The following is a 17,565-nucleotide window of genomic DNA, read 5'->3' on the forward strand; positions in this document are numbered from 1 at the left end:
GGTGAAAGCACATTTTGCAATATTCTCAGTAGATAGCCCAGCCATCACGGCTAGCCATTTAGACACCGACCAAGTTTAGCCCTGATCAAACTCCGATTTACTATTACAAAAGTTTCATTACCTTTGTTGTCTTCGTCAGAATGCACTCCCAGGACTGCTACTTCAATAACAAATGTTGGTTTGGTCCAAAATAATCCATCGTTATATCCGAATAGCGGCGTTTTGTTCGTGCGTTCCAGACACTATCCGAAATAGTAAAGAAGGGTCGCGCGCATGGCGCAATTCGTGACAAAAAAAATTCTAAATATTCCATTACCGTACTTCGAAGCATGTCAACCGCTGTTTAAAATCAATTTTTATGCCATTTTTCTCGTAGAAAAGTGATAATATTCCAACCGGAAATCTCCTTTTCGGCAAACAGAGGAAAAAATCACAAAGACGGGGGCGGCCAGGTCACGCGCCTAAGCCCATAGTCCCTTGATCGGCCACTTGAGAAAGGCGATAATGTGTTTCAGCCTGGGGCTGGGATGACGACATTCAGGTTTTTCCCGGGCTCTGAGCGCCTATGGACGACGTAGGAAGTGTCACGTTAGAGCAGAGATCCTTAGTAAAAGATAGAGATGGCAAAGAAGTTCCAGAAATGGTCAGACAGGCCACTTCCTGTAAAGGAATCTCTCAGGTTTTGACCTGCCATTTGAGTTCTGTTATACTCACAGACAACATTCAAACAGTTTTAGAAACTTTAGGGTGTTTTCTATCCATATATAATAAGTATATGCATATTCTAGTTACTGGGTAGGATTAGTAACCAGATTAAATCGGGTACGTTTTTTATCCAGCCGTGAAAATACTGCCCCCTAGCCATAAGAGGTTAATATCTTGATGATAATAATCAATAATCAATTCGCCTTGACTAATGCCCAAGGTTTGTAAGACAATGGGTTCAAATAATTAGGCAAGGACTCAGCTTTCTGCAAAAGGTTTCTGTAGCTTTATTCATGAGAACGTTCTGGCGTCAGGATAACAAAACAGTCATTATATAGTTCTTGCTTACTTACGCACATGCAATTACACACAATCCGTTGGTGACCTGCAACCCCCATAAACTTCTCACACTGTTTATCACCTTCTGGCTCAGCCTGTTCCTTTCCTTCAAGGTTAGGAACTCTCTGAGGTTTTACTCCCTTGACCATCTGGTTCTCTATCTCTCTATACTAATTGCATACACATATTTCTTTCCCTCTCCAGTGGTTCCTGGACTTTTGGACACAAATTCTTGGACATACGGGTTTGGTTAACAAACAGTCTTCTCATGTGTTCTGTTAGTATTACTTCAACGTCTATGTCTACCTGTTCTGGTATCTCTAACTCTGGCATTCTATTTATTCAACCCGATTAGCTAAACTGTCATCCATCATTTAAAGAGATGGCTCCTAGTAAACCAACTCTAGGGATAATATCTTGACTTAATATTTTAGCTACCATAATCATGTCCACCAAGTAAGTTGGGAACGCTTCTACCCATTTGCTATACTTATCTATTATTGTTAAACACCCCTTCTTCCCCTCAATTCGGAATAGTTCAATAAGTCCAATTCCAAATGTTGGAATGGATCTTCTTACAATTTTTTAAATTTATTTAAGTAATTATCCTCTAGGCCATCACTCTTTCCTAACTACTCTACTATACTTCCCTCCCCTTGATACATTGCTTAGCCTATGTATCAATATTGCTGCGTATCTATACAATGTCTTTGGTAGGATAAGTAAATTATCCTTATGTCAGACCTTCTCTTGTAGGATGCCCCATTTCATTTTCCACATGTCCAATTCTTCCTGGGGCCTTCATCCTTGGCTATCATTTAACAATTCTCTGTCAAGTTTCTTATCGTCTTTAAGATTTATCTATGCTGCTTTGTATAGTTTTAAATGTCTATGTGCTTGTCTGTGTAAATAGTAACTTTTCTCTCCTTTCTTATTTCACTGGTTCTAGTCAATGCTACTATTTCGGCCTACTGTACAGAATAGTGTCTGGGCAATGGTTCAGTGTCTAACACCTGAAACCAACTAAGCCCTTTTAGTTAGGGTAACAATTACTTTCAACAAAATGATCATATCTCCTCCTAGCGAATTTACCAAACATGAACTTAAAATCAAAACTAAAATATATGCCTGCCAACGGAGCCGATAGTCTCTCCATGAATTAATATCCTAAAGCTAAGTGAACCAAATTCTCTTCCTATCTACTCCTGCTGGCCCCCCTCCTTTATTCCTGCTACTCCCCAACCCTCAAGGTTTCAGCAGTGCAGGGGAGGATCTCTCCGTCTGCCCTTCTATCTGTCTCCAGCTTTTTCTCATAATATGGTTGTTTCCAAATATTGACTAAATGTCTCATTGTCTCCTTGGTTGCACTCCTGAGTTTTAGAAAAATCAACCTGTCTAGATATTGCATATCTACTTAAATTTATCTCGATACCCTCAATAATCCTGGATCACCTATAGGATGTCATATATCCCTGTCCTGTTGACATAAGTCTACCATTATTAAACTTATTCACAACAAAATATAGTAATACTAGTATATCAATTCCACCGCCTTGTTGTGTTAAATCTCTTACACTGAATTCAACAACAAAATATAGTAATACTAGTATATCAATTCCACAGCCTTGTTGTGTTAAATCTCTTACACTGAATTTAACAACAGCTGACTTCCTAAGGGAAAATAAACGTATCTAGATAATGTAAAAAATACCCCTGCTACTGGTCAAAATATTTTCAAATCACATAATCAGATCTAAATGACTAATCTGATTTACTCCAACAAGAAAAATTATTTTACCCTTATTGTTCTAGGAAAAATAGACTTAAGGAAGCCTACCCTTAGTCTAAAGCTTTGCCCTTTTAGTCCTCTCATTGGTTCAAATTATCAATTGTGTCTTAGAACTTTAACTCCATCATAATTAGCAGTTCTCCAAATTCCCTTAAAATCAATATCACCAATGACCTTAATTCACCATCCAAATGGCTTTTCAATGTGGCTGATCAGACCACACAGGAAAAGTCACCAGAGGGGTCAAAAGTCATACCACCCTTTCAGAACCGTGTTTCTTACTACATTAAACAAATTAAAGCTAAGAACTTTATCTACATTTTGTATCCCAGGTTTCCCAGAACATTCCCTATCAAAAGAATTTCATGTGTTTATTAAAACTCTGAAAACAAGACACGCCCCAGTATCACACAGAAATTTGATTCTCTCTCCCATTACTGTTAGTGTCAAATAGGGTTTCTGTTCTTGTTGTACTGCCAAATCAATTGTAGCCAATTCAAAAACTTCACAATCGCTGTTTATAACTAAATTCTGAAAATCGTCCTTCCCCTCACTAGTGTCTGTTCCCCCGCTCTCCATAGTTAGTCATGCCTCCTCCTCCTCCTCCTCTGAGTCTGGCTGGGGGCGCCTGACCTTCTCTTTGTATCTGTCTCTACTCCCTCTCTGGCATTGCTTACTTCCCTCAGATCTGCTAGCCCCCACCCTACGAGGTTCTGTTTGGTGGCACGATTTATCTCGGGACGCATTCCACTGAGGAAAGGAATTTTTAATTGCTGATAATACGGGGCATCAAATCCATCCAGTACCGGGGGTTCTATTAACCCACTGTTTGCGTTGAACACGTCCTTTAATCTCTCTAGGTATTGGCTTATAGTCTCACTGTCTTCTTGTTTACACTCGTGAACCTTAGAGAAATCTGCATGTCTGTGATAGCGGTCCCTCAGATTATTACACAGCTGTGTGATTTTCTCGACATATTGTCCATCTATCACCCAGGGCACTACTATCAAATCCCCATTTCCTGGTACCCAATTTCCCCTAACTGCTGCCCAATCTTTTCCCACCAGCTGTCTAACTGCTCTCTCTACTTCACCCGTGTTTAGTTTAAAGCTGGCTGCCAGAGCCTCCAAATCTCTCTTGAACCCATCCATTCCTGTCTTGGGATGTCATACCCCTTCTACTGCCCTGGCTACATCTCTCTGAGTCCATGCTCTATATACCTCCAGCGTCGGCCCCTGTCCTTCTTCCCCAGCTCGGGGGTTAGGTAAGGCTATCAGAGGGTACTGTCTGACTGCTCTCTCCTTCTCTTCTATCCCTTCCGAATCATTCTCACTTCCCTCTTGTCTATCTCTATCCGGACTTTGGTTATGGGAAACGAGTCTACTGAGGGCTCTGGGTTGTGCAGCACCACTAACACGCTCTCTTCCCCTAGTTGTCATCTTTCTCTCTCCCTCCGTTTCTATCCACTTTTTCAATAAAGTGGCTAAATCCTGTCCAGCTCCCTGTGTCTCTTCCTCTCTACCTCCCTCGGCTCCCTGAGGACCAGCATATGGGGGAGGGGGTATTGGTACGGGCGGCACTTGATGTGGTAGCCTCCGTCTCACTACCACCACCTCGTCATCTGGGTTCTCCCGCCATCCCTGGTCAGCCAGGGAAGGGTATAATTCGGGTTTAGATGGTGTCTCTGTGGGAGCCGTTGGAGTCCTCTCTGTCTGCTCCTGGCTACCCAAACATTCATTTTTAGTAACTCCCTTACTTTTGGCCCCCTCCGCTCTCTTTCTAGCTTCTGCCAGCCAAACCCGAGCAGTGTCAAGGCCCTCTGTGCGCTGCTTCTCTGTCTTACCCCCACTGACCTTATGTATTTGTTTTACCATTAATTCCAATCTTTCAACATTCAAACATCCATCAAAATCGTATTTCTTACTCCATTTCGGGCCAAAATAAATGTTCCTCTTATCTTTTCCCAGCATAAACCGTTCATCTCCCGTCAATGCCGGGATCTCCTTAGAGGATTTACTACCCATGTTGTTAAAGGAACCAATCTGGAGTTTTAGAAATTTTATTCGTAAGAACCATAAACTATCTTTTATTCATATGTGCTCCAATTTATACAACTCCGAACCAAATACGATCAGTGTCTACTCGTTGTTAATCTTTATGTGTATGCTATTTTACCGTTATTAACCTAGAATTTGGGGAATAATTATTCGCACGCTATATTACAAATTGCTTCTATCTCATCGCTCAAAAAGAACAAACGGCTTTTATCTTGCGCCTGTTGATTCTAGCAATATGTTTTCGTTATTAATTTGGGGAATAATTATTCGCATGCTATATTACAAATTGCTTCTATCTCATCGCTCAAAAAGAACGGCTTTTATCTTGCCGCCTGTTGATTCTAGCAATATGTTTTCGTTATTAACCTTCTATTCGCAATATAGAGTTGTTCTGCTAGAATGATTATACGTATCTATCCTAACCCGGTCTTTATCTCGCTCCTAGACAAACACTGCAACCCGTTTTATTTTTAGGTTTTTACTGTCTGTCTTTTTCTCGCGATTTATTGACAGAATTCTCCTCACACGCAATCCCTCATCCCAGCATAGTTACTCTATCTCTCTCAAAACTTTATCTACAGAGGGGACTGTCGATCAGACATTAGGTCGCATACGTATGCAACTATAAACTACTTTCCAGGGGTCGTAAAGCCCTAGTTAACAGCCTATTTATCTGTTGCTTCATGTAACTGTTGACACCAATACCTGTATCTCACTCCGCCATATTAGGTCTCACTTCACCCATAGATATCAGACCTAAAGCCTTATTTAGGTACCGACTATCCCCTTATGGTTTTTTTTACCCTTGTGCTACGTTATCAGGTCTCACCACAAGCACTAGTTTAGTTTTATGCAGTGGCCACAGTTGCCCAGGGTCGATTTCAGACCCTGCGTCGTTTTCGAATTCGTCGTTTTGAATTTACAACTAATTCCTGCCTTCCATTCGCGCAGAATACTTGATTCCCTTTAAAACCGATTTTTCTCCACGCGAACTTCTGAAGCCAGGTCACCAGCTATAACATTCACGACTTTCAGCGTCTAACACCCAGAGTACATTAAAATCCTCTACTTGCTCTCCCTTTCACTCTCATCAATCGCTTTTGCCTTTCATTTACAACAATCGCTTTTACCTTTCACACAACAATCGCTTCTGCCTTTCAATCATAACAATCGCTTTTGCCTTACACTCTCAACAATCGCTTTTGCCTTTCACTCTCAACAATCGCTTTTGCCTTACACTCTCAACAATCGCTTTCTCATCAAATGCCAACACCCAATTGTGTCCCTTATTCCATCATGCAATGCAGACATACAGGTGTATTTCCCATTTCATCATACAATGCAGACATACAGGTGTATTTCTCATTTCACCATACAATGCAGACACACAGGTGTATCACTCATTTCACAATGCAATGCAGACCTATAGGTATATCACTCACCCCTTATTTAATGTAATCATACAGGTGCTATTCCCCAAAAGTATGAATAAAGTCTACTAACCTTATAATTTGCAGCTGAGTTTTTCAATGTTCGTTGAATCTCGTCACCACCTCTGTCGCGTACCAGTTTGCCACCGGCCTGTAAAGAACCCACAGAAAAGGGCCAGGTCTTTGATTTACGGATATTTCATCCGCCCGTGCACGGTTTCGGTGTCTCCTTGGAACGACAGCGGCAGTTTGAGATCCGGCTCGAATAGGACCAATTGTTATAAGAATTTAATATCTTGATGATAATAATCAATAATCAATTCGCCTTGACTAATGCCCAAGGTTTGTAAGACAATGGGTTCAAATAATTAGGCAAGGACTCAGCTTTCTGCAAAAGGTTTCTGTAGCTTTATTCATGAGAACGTTCTGGCGTCAGGATAACAAAACAGTCATTATATAGTTCTTGCTTACTTACGCACATGCATTTACACACAATCCGTTGGTGACCTGCAACCCCCATAAACTTCTCACACTGTTTATCACCTTCTGGCTCAGCCTGTTCCTTTCCTTCAAGGTTAGGAACTCTCTGAGGTTTTACTCCCTTGACCATCTGGTTCTCTATCTCTCTATACTAATTGCATACACACATTTCTTTCCCTCTCCAGTGGTTCCTGGACTTTCCGGAACTAATCAGACTAATCGATCCCTACATTGATCATTACATTGATTATTCATTAAACCTGCTGTATGACTAATAATTCATCATGGTTTATTGATTCATTTACCTTTATTAGATAATTCTCTTATCATGGGGTGATAGTGATTTAGTTCAGTTACCTTTGCCTTCTTGGGTACAGGCACAATGCTGGCCATCTTGAAGTATGTGGGGACAGCAGACTGGGATAGAGATTGAATATGTCCGTAAACACACCAGCCAGCTGATCTGCGCATGCCCTGAGGACGCGGCTAGGGATGCCGTCTGGACCGGCAGCCTTGCGAGGGTTAACATGTTTGGTGTCTGTGATGTGGCTGGTTTTCTTTATGTAGTCCGTGACTGTCTGTAGTCCCTGCCACATACATCTCGTGTCTGAGTCATTGAATTGCGACTGCACTTTGTCCCTATACTTACATTTCGCTTGTTTGATTGCCTTGCGGAGGGAATAACTACACTATTTGTATTCGGCCATATTCCAGGTCACCTTTCCATGGTTAAATGAGGTGGTTCGTTCTTTCAGTTTTGCGCGAATGCCGCCATCTATCCACAGTTTCTGGTTGGGGTAGGTTTTAATAGTCACAGTGGGTACAACATCTCCTATGCTCTTCCTTAAAAACTCACTCACCGAATCAGCGTATAAATCGATATTATTCTCTGAGGCTCTGAACATGTCCCAGTCTGCGTGATCAAAACAATCAGACCAGCATTGAATAGTCCTTGTCACGGGTACATCCTGTTTGAGTTTCTGCCTATAGGAAGGGAGGAGCAAAATTGAGTCGTGGTCAGATTTGCCGAAAGGAGGGCGGGGGAGGGCCTGGTATGCATCGCGGAAGTTAGAGTAGCAGTGATCCAATGTTTTGCCGGCGCGGGTACTACAATCAATATGCTGATAGAATTTAGGTAGTCTTGTTCTCAAATTTGCTTTGTTAATATCCCCAGCTACAATAAATGCTGCCTCAGGATATATGGTTTCCAATTTGCATAGAGTCCAGAGTAGTTTCTTGAGGGCCGTCATGGTATCGGCTTGATGGGGGGGATATACACGACTGTGACAATAACTGAAGAGAATTCTCTTGGGAGATAATACTGTCGGCATTTGATTGTGAGGAATTCAAGGTCAGGTGAGCAAAAGGACTTGAGTTCCTGTATGTTGTTACAATTACACCATGAGTTAATCTTCCCGGAGAGATGTTTATTTATGTCGGCATGACGCACAAAGAATCCCAGTGGATGTACCGACTCCAACAGCCATGTTTCCATGAAACAGAGTATGTTACAATCCCTGATGTCTCTGGAAAGCAACCCTTGCCCTAATTTCATCTGCCTTGTCATCTAGAGACTGCACATTAGCGAGTAATATACTCGGAAGCGGTGGGTGGTGAGAGCGCCTCTGAAGTCTGAACAGAAGTCCGCTCCGTCTTCCTCTTCAGAGGTGACGTTGTTTTGGGTCAGCCTCTGGAATCAGTTCAATGCCTTGGGTGGTTCGGACAAAGGATCCGCTTCGGGAAAGTTGTATTCCTGGTTATAGTGCTGGTAAGTTGACGTTGCTCTGATATCCAATAGGTCTTCCCGGCTGTATGTAATAACACTTAAGATTTTCTGGGCTAACAATGTAAGAAATAATACATAAAAAAACAAAATACTGCAAAGTTTCTTAAAGACTAGAAGTGAGGCGACCCACTCTGTCGGCGCCATCTTGCAAATATACATAGACTGACTAGGTAAATCCAGGTGAAAGCTATGATCCTTTATTGATGTCACTTGTTAAATCCACTTCAATCAGTGTAGAAGAAGGGGATGAGACAGGTTAAAGAAGGATTGTTAAGCCTTGAGACAATTGAGACATGGATTGTGTATGTGTGCCATTCAAAGGGTGAAGGGGCAAGACAAAGGATTTAAGAGTCTTCGAGCGGGGTATGGTAGTAGGTGCCAGGTGCACCAGTTTGAGTGTGTCTTGAACTGCAAAGCTGCTGGGTTTTTCATGCTCAACAGTTTCCCGTGTGTGTCAAGAATGGTCCACCACACAAAGGACATCCAGCCAATTTGACACAACTGTGGGAAGCTTTGGAGTCAGCATGGGCCAGCATCCCTGTGTAATGCCTTCGACACCTTGTAGAGTCCATGCACTGACTAATTGAGGCTGCTCTGAGGAAAAGGGGGTTGCAACTCAATATTAGGAAGGTGTTCCTAATGTTTAGTGCCTTCAGAAAGTATTCACACCACTTTACTTTTTTGGGGGGATTAAAATATATTTAATTGTCATTTTTTGGTCAACGATCTACACTAAATACTCTGTAATATGAAAGTGGAAGACGTTTTCAAAAATGTGTCAGAAATACAAATAAAACACTAATATATCTTGATTAGATCAGTATTCAACCTCCTGAGTTAACACGTTAGAATAATCTATGGCAGCGATTACAGCTGTTAATCTTTCTTGCTAAATCTCTGTTGTGGAAATTACCACCAGGGACTCAAAGTCAATCTTAAATGAATAATTATTTATTATCAGCAAGCTGGAGAGGTTCCAACAGACTTAATGCACCATAGTACATGTCAGTCGGGAGCTCTCGTATATATGAGTCCTGTTAGTTCTCATATATACGGCTATACGGTTCATAGGCTTGATTCCTGCATGTGACTGGCACCACCTCCTATCTTAACTTATTGAACATGTTCTTGGCATTCTGCCAAAAGGTCTGAGGAGGGGATCATGACTGTCTCCCTCTCATATCTCTACCCAGCACCTACAGGAACCAATGATTGTATGAGCCAAGATGTACAGTTCAAGTCTATCTATTCAGACAACAACATTCCCTCACATCTCTAAGGCTTTGCACACCTGGATTGTACAATATTTGCCCATTACTCTTTCTTAAATTCTTAGTTGTTGATCATTGCTAGACAGCCATTTTCAAGTCTTGCCATAGATTTTTAAGTCGATTTAAGACAAACTGTTACTAGGCAACTAAGGAACATTCAATGTCGTCTTGGTAAGCAACTCCATTGTAGATTTGGCCTTGTGTTTTAGGTTACTGTTCTGCTGAAAGGTGAACATATCTCCCAGTATCTGGTGGACATTTTTGTAGTGGCTGGGTGTATTGATACACCATCCAAAGTGAAATGAATAACTTCACCATGCTCAAAGGGATATTCAATGTCTGTTTTATAGGTGGTTTTTTTTCCATCTACCAATAGGTGCCCTTCTTTGCCAGGCATTGGAAAACCTCCCTGGACTTTGTGGTTCAATCTTTGTTTGAGTTCACTGCTTGACTGAGGGACCTAACAGATAATTGCATGTGTGGGGTACAGAGATGAGGTAGTCATTCAAAAATCATGTTAAACACTGTCCATGCAACTTTTTATGTGACTTGTTAAGCACATTTTTACTCATGAAAATGTTTGGTCTTGCCATAACAAAGGGGTTGAATACTTATTGACTCCAGACCGTTCAACTTTTCATTTGCAATTAATTTGTAAAAATGTCAAAAAATTTACAGTGATTCCACTTTGACCACTTTCACACTGCTTTGCTTTATCTTGGCCAGGTCGCAGTTGTAAATGAGAACTTGTTCTCAACTAGCCTACCTGGTTAAATAAAGGTGAAAAAATAAAATAAAATAATAAACACATTAAAATGTGAAATACTGTAGCTATGTTATCAAAAAATGTAACTCCAAGCTAGAAGTATCAGAACGCCTAGAAAGGTAGTTCTAACCTTAAATATGACTGGGAGAAGTGTCAAGAATAAGAAAGCAATATATTCCATAGTACACAGCAAACATGAACAACAACAGTCTAAACATAGCTGAGGGCAATTGAGCAAAATGTCCACTAGATGACAGCAAATGGACCTATCACGACCCTACAGGAAAGGTGAGAAATCCATATCTTCATTTAAACCAGGGTACTTAGTGGCCAGTAGTTTGTAAATCCCAAAACTTTCCCTTTGGTTTAACTGTTTAAGACGGTCCCCTTTTCTAACTGAGGCCAGAACATGATCAATACCCATAGCTTGTGGCGGCAGGGTGGCCGGGGCGGGCTTGCCATGGGTTGTCTTCATTGCCTACCTGTATAGCGTAGTTGTGTTCCGCTAAGCGGTCTTGAAGGCGTCTCTTTGTCCGTCCAATGTAGAACACCTTGCACTCTGGACATTCCAATCTATAGATGACATGAGTGGTTTTGCAGTTAATGAAATGCTTGACGTAATACTCCATTTTAGAAGATGGGTCAACAAAATACTTTTTCTGTGCAATATTTCTGCAATGGTTGCACTGGTTACATTTAAAAGAGCCCTTGGGTTTGTGGTCAAGCCAAGTTTTCTGAGAGTCACCAGGAAGATAGCTGTGGACTAATTTCTCATTTAGGGTAGGATTCCTCTTAAAGCTTATGACTGGTGGCTCAGGGAAGATTTGGCGTAGTAGTGTATCACTTTGGATAATTCCCCAATTATTTTTGCTTCAATGCTGTATTTTGTTACAAAATACTCTGTCTCTAATGTATCACAAGGCACTCCCCTTCGCAACGTGTTCTCTCTATCAAGAAATCCAGCCCTGATACCTGCATCTTTCAGGACTTGAACGCTGTAGCCCCGATTCAAGAAGCGATTCTCCAATTCAGCAGATTTGACACTGTGTTTAGACTACAGCTATGTTTAGACTGTTGTTGTTCATATTTGCTGTGTACTATGGAATATGTTGCTTTCTTATTCTTGACACTTCTCCCAGTCATATTTAAGGTTAGAACTACCTTTCTCATTATGGGGTATTATGTGTAGATGGGTTAGAAATAAAATATATTTCATCCATTTTGAATTCAGGCTGTAACACAACAAAATGTGGAATAAGTAAAGGAATATTAATACTTTTTGAGGGCACTGTAGGTACAGGTAAGCCTTTTCAGAATTGAACATTCCTTAGATAGTCTGATGCTGAAAAATAAAATAAATGAAGTAGTCATCTGTCACATTGAGAACATTTCAGAAAGGAAATGTAAACACATATCAACAAATATACTAATATGTAATAGACCTTTCACATTTCTCTGGATTAACCCATAACTACTGTTAGGAATGCTATTTTCTGATGATTATTCCCTAATGAGATACCTTTTCTAATGCCAGAGGTCACCATAAAGCAGGTCTAAGTAACTGGTATGTGGGTCCTTGAGCCACAAAATCGTCCATGGGTGTCCTTAAGCGATTAAGATGTTCCAGTTGTATAGTCTATTCAACCCCAAGGTCGCCGCCTTGATTTAATGCTTTGCCACTAGGCACGGAAGGGTGAAACATCGACCAGATAAGTCAAATGTATTGCAATACAGTAACAGTAGTTAGAGTGCAGAATTAAATTGAAGCTCCATCTGACAGATATGGCTGAGGTGAAGGATTAAATTGAGGCTCCATCTGACAGATATGGCTGAGGTGAAGGATTAAACTGAGGCTCCATCTGACAGATATGGCTGAGGTGAAGGATTAAATTGAGTCTCGATCTGACAGATATGGCTGAGGTGAAGGATTAAACTGAAGTCTCAGCAGGAAGAAACCCCAAATGACAGATATGGCTCTTGTTAGCAGGAGTGAAAGACCTTTTGGTGAAACGCCATAATGATGATGCACTGTTCTGATGATCTAATATAAGTAGGATAAAAATGGATATGCATGTGCCGGCAATGTGTGATTAAATATACTGCTAAAAAAAATAAAGGGAACACTTAAACAACACATCCTAGATCTGAATGAAAGAAATAATCTTATTAAATACTTTTTTCTTTACATAGTTGAATGCGCTGACAACAAAATCACACAAAAATAATCAATGGAAATCTAATTTATCAACCCATGGAGGTCTGGATTTGGAGTCACACTCAACACTAAAGTGGAAAACCACACTACAGGCTGATCCAACTTTGATGTAATGTCCTTAAAACAAGTCAAAATGAGGCTCAGTAGTGTGTACCTACAACGCCCGGGCATGCTCCTGATGAGGTGGCAGATGGTCTCCTGAGGGATCTCCTCCCAAACCTGGACTAAAGCATCCGCCAACTCCTGGACAGTCTGTGGTGCAACGTGGCGTTGGTGGATGGAGCGAGACATGATGTCCCAGATGTGGTCAATTGGATTCAGGTCTGGGGAACGGGCGGGCCAGTCCATAGCATCAATGCCTTCCTCGTGCAGGAATTGCTGACACACTCCAGCCACATGAGGTCTAGCATTGTCTTGCATTAGGAGGAACCCAGGGCCAACCGCACCAGCATATGGTCTCACAAGGGGTCTGAGGATCTCATCTCGGTACCTAATGGCAGTCAGGCTACCTCTGGCGAGCACATGGAGGGCTGTGCGGCCCCCCAAAGAAATGCCACCCCACGACTGACCCACCGCCAAACCGGTCATGCTGGAGGATGTTGCAGGCAGCAGAACATTCTCTACGGCGTCTCCAGACTCTGTCACATCTGTCACGTGCTCAGTGTGAACCTGCTTTCATCTGTGAAGAGCACAGGGCGCCAGTGGCGAATTTGCCAATCTTGGTGTTCTCTGGCAAATGCCAAACGTCCTGCACGGTGTTGGGCTGTAAGCACAACCCCCACCTGTGGACGTCGGGCCCTCATTCCACCCTCATGGAGTCTGTTTCTGACCGTTTGAGCAGACACATGCACATTTGTGGCCTGTTGGAGGTCATTTTGCAGGGCTCTGGCAGTGCTCCTCCTGCTCCTCCTTGCACAAAGGCAGAGGTAGCGGTCCTGCTGCTGGGTTGTTGCCCTCCTACGGCCTCCTCCACGTCTCCTGATGTACTGGCCTGTCTCCTGGTAGCGCCTCCATGCTCTGGACACTACGCTGACAGACACAGCAAACCTTCTTGCCACAGCTCGCATTGATGTGCCATCCTGGATGAGCTGCACTACCTGAGCCACTTGTGTGGGTTGTAGACTCCGTCTCATGCTACCACTAGAGTGAAAGCACCGCCAGCATTCAAAAGTGACCAAAACATCAGCCAGGAAGCATAGGAACTGAGAAGTCGTCTGTGGTCTCTACCTGCAGAACCAGTCCTTTATTGGGGGTGTCTTGCTTATTGCCTATAATTTCCACCTGTTGTCTATTGCATTTGCACAACAGCATGTGAAATGTATTGTCAATCAGTGTTGCTTCCTAAGTGGACAGTTTGATTTCACAGAAGTGTGATTGACTTGGAGTTACATTGTGTTGTTTAAGTGTTCCCTTTATTTTTTTGAGCAGTGTATTTTACATTTTAGATTCTTCGCAGTAGCCACTCGCAAAACACCAGTCTCAACGTCAACAGTGAAGAGGCGACTCCGGGATGCTGGCCTTCTAGGCAGAGATGCAAAGAAAAAGCCATATCTCAGACTGGCCAATAAAAAGAAAAGATTAAGATGGGCAAAAGAACACAGACACTGGACAGAGGAACTCTGCCTAGAAGGCCAGCATCCCAGAATCGTCTCTTCACTGTTGACGTTGAGACTGGTGTTTTGCGGGTACTATTTAATGAAGCTGCCAGTTGAGGACTTATGAGGCGTCTGTTTCTCAAACTAGACACTATAATGTACTTGTCCTCCTGCTCAATTGTGCACTGGGGCCTCACACCCCACTTTCTATTCTGGTTAGAGCCAGTTTGCGCTGTTCTGTGAGGGGAGTAGTACACAGCGTTCTACGAGATCTTCAGTTTCTTGGCAATTTTTCGCATGAATAGCCTTCATTTCTGACAACTGATGAGTTTCAAAATAAATAATAATATAATAGTTCTTTGTTTCTGGCCATTTTGAGCCTGTAATTGAACACACAAATGCTGATGCTCCAGATACTCAACTTGTCTAAAGAAGGCCAGTTTTATTGCTTCTTTAATCAGGACTACAGTTTTCAGCTGTGGTAACATCATTGCAAAAGGGTTTTCCATTAGAAAAAATGTATTAATTTAATCAATTAGCCTTTTAAAATGATAAACTTGGATTAGCTAACACAACGTGCCATTGGAACACAGGAGTGATGGTTGCTGAGAATGGGCCTCTGTACGCTTATGTTGGTATTCCATTGAAAATCTACAGTTTCCAGCTACAATAGTAATTTACAACATTAACAATGTCTACACTGTATTTCTGATACATTTTATGTTATTTTAATGGACAAAAAATGTGCTTTTCTTTCAAAAACAATGACATTTCTAAGTGACCCCAAACTTTTGAACGGTAGTGTATATGGAACGATTCATAATATTTCGCTTCCTTGTTTGAAGCTGAACCTCATGCGTCCCCGCTTACTGTGCAGATTCTCATCCGACTTCCTGACATGCACTGTCAACTGTGGGACGTTATATAGACAGGTGTGTGCCTTTCCAAATCATGTCCAATCAATTGAAATTACCACAGGTGGACTCCAATCAAGTTGTAGAAACATCTCAAGGATGATTAATGAAAACAGGATACACTTGAGCTCAATTTCGAGTCTCATAGCAAAGGGTCTGAATGCTTATGTAAATAAGGTATTTCGGTTTTTATTTTTAATACATTTGCAAAAAATTCTAAAAAACAGTTTTCACTTTGTTATTATGGAGTATTGGGTATAAATTTATGAAAAAACAATATTTAATCAATTTTAGAATAAGGCTGTATCGTAACAAAATGTTAAAGTGAAGGGGTTTGAACACTTTCCGAATGCAGTGTATTGTTTCTGCAATGAATTATAGATGCCAAATGAACGGCCACAGATAGAACAAAAAAAATGGTGTTGTTTAGAAGGAGTGCATGGGCGAATTGAATTATTGCACACGCGCACTACACAGAGTAGGCGTTGCCTAACAGAAATATGCTAATAAATGCTAGAACGTGCCAATAGGAGCTTGTTTGCTTCCATTGGAAACAACATGCTCTGGTCTATCTTGGGTTCGTTATAAAAACCCTTGGAACGGCTCTTTCACCGATTCGGTTCCCGACATTCTCCAAAAAGATCCGTACAAAAACAGCAGTTTTTTTATTAAATTTTTAATTTCACCTTTATTTAACCAGGTAGACCAGTTGAGAACAAGTTCTCATTTACAACTGCGACCTGGCCAAGATAAAGCAAAGCAGTGCGACACAAACAACACAGAGTTACACATGGAATGAACAAACGTACAGTCAATAACACAACAGAAAAGTCTATATACAATGTGTGCAAATGAGGTAAGATTAGGGAGGTAAGGCAATAAATAGGCCATGGTGGGGAAATAATTACAATTTAGTAATTAAACACTGGAGTGATAGATGTGTAGAAGATGAATGTGCAAGTAGAGATTGTCACGATCGTCAAAAGGAGTGGATCAAAGCGCAGCGTGGTAAGTGTTCATCGTATTTTATTTACCTCAGAACACTACAAACAAAAAGGAATAAACAATGAATACGACCGTAACGTCGTGTAGGCTTAACAAGCAGTACAAAATTAAGATCCCACAACTACAGGTGGGGAAAGGCTGCCTAAGTATGATTCCTAATCAGAGACAACGTTAGACAGCTGCCTCTGATTAGGAACCATACTCAGCTCAAAACAAAGAAATAGACATCATAGAATGCCCACCCAACACCCTGACCTAACCACATAGAGAAACAAACCCTCTCTCTCAGGTCAGGGCGTGACAGTACCCCACCCAAAGGTGCGGACTCCCGGCCGCAAACCTGAACCGGAGAGCGTCTCTGTAGGTTCCGGACCGGGGACCGTCACTGCAGGCACCGTGCCATGGATCATCACTACAGGTTCCGTGCCATGGATCATCACTGGAGGCTTTGTGCCATGGATCATCACTACAGGTTCCGCGCCATGGATCATCACTGGAGGCTTTGTGCCATGGATCATCACTGGAGGCTCCGGGAAATGGATTATCACTGGAGGCTTCGTGCCATGGATCATCCCTACAGGCTCCGGGCCATGAATCATCACTGGAGGCTTCGTGCCATGGATCATCCCTACAGGCTCCGGGCCATGGATCATCACTGGAGGCTTCGTGCCATGGATTATCACTACAGGCTCTGGGCCATGGATCATCACTGGAGGCTTCGTGCCATGGATTATCACTGGAGGCTTCGGACCATTGATCATCACTGGAGGCTTCCTACGTGGAGCTGGAACCGGTCTCACCGGACTGGGGAGACGCACAGGAGACTGGGTGCGCAGAGCAGGCACAAGGTATACTTGGCCGTGGAGGCGCACTGGAGGTCTGGAGCTTAGGGCTGGCACACCCCGTCCTGGCTGGATGGTTATTGTAGCCCAGCAAGGGCAGGGCGCTGGTACAGGACGAACTGGGCTGTGCTGGTGAACGGGGGGTACCGTGCGTTGAGCAGGGCGCAGGATAACCTGGGCCGTAGAGATGCATTGGAGACCAGATACGCTGAGCCGGCGCACTTCTTCCTGGCTGACGGCCAACTCTAGCACGGCAACGGTGAGGAGCTTGCACCGAGCACACCGGGCTGTGAGTGCGCACTGGCGGCACAGTGCGCATCACCGCATAACACAGTGCTCGCTTTGTCACTCGCTCCCCACGGTAAGCATGG

This window comes from Salmo salar, chromosome 12 (assembly GCF_965601325.2).
Source record: "Salmo salar chromosome 12, fSalSal1, whole genome shotgun sequence".
NCBI lineage: Eukaryota > Metazoa > Chordata > Actinopteri > Salmoniformes > Salmonidae > Salmo > Salmo salar.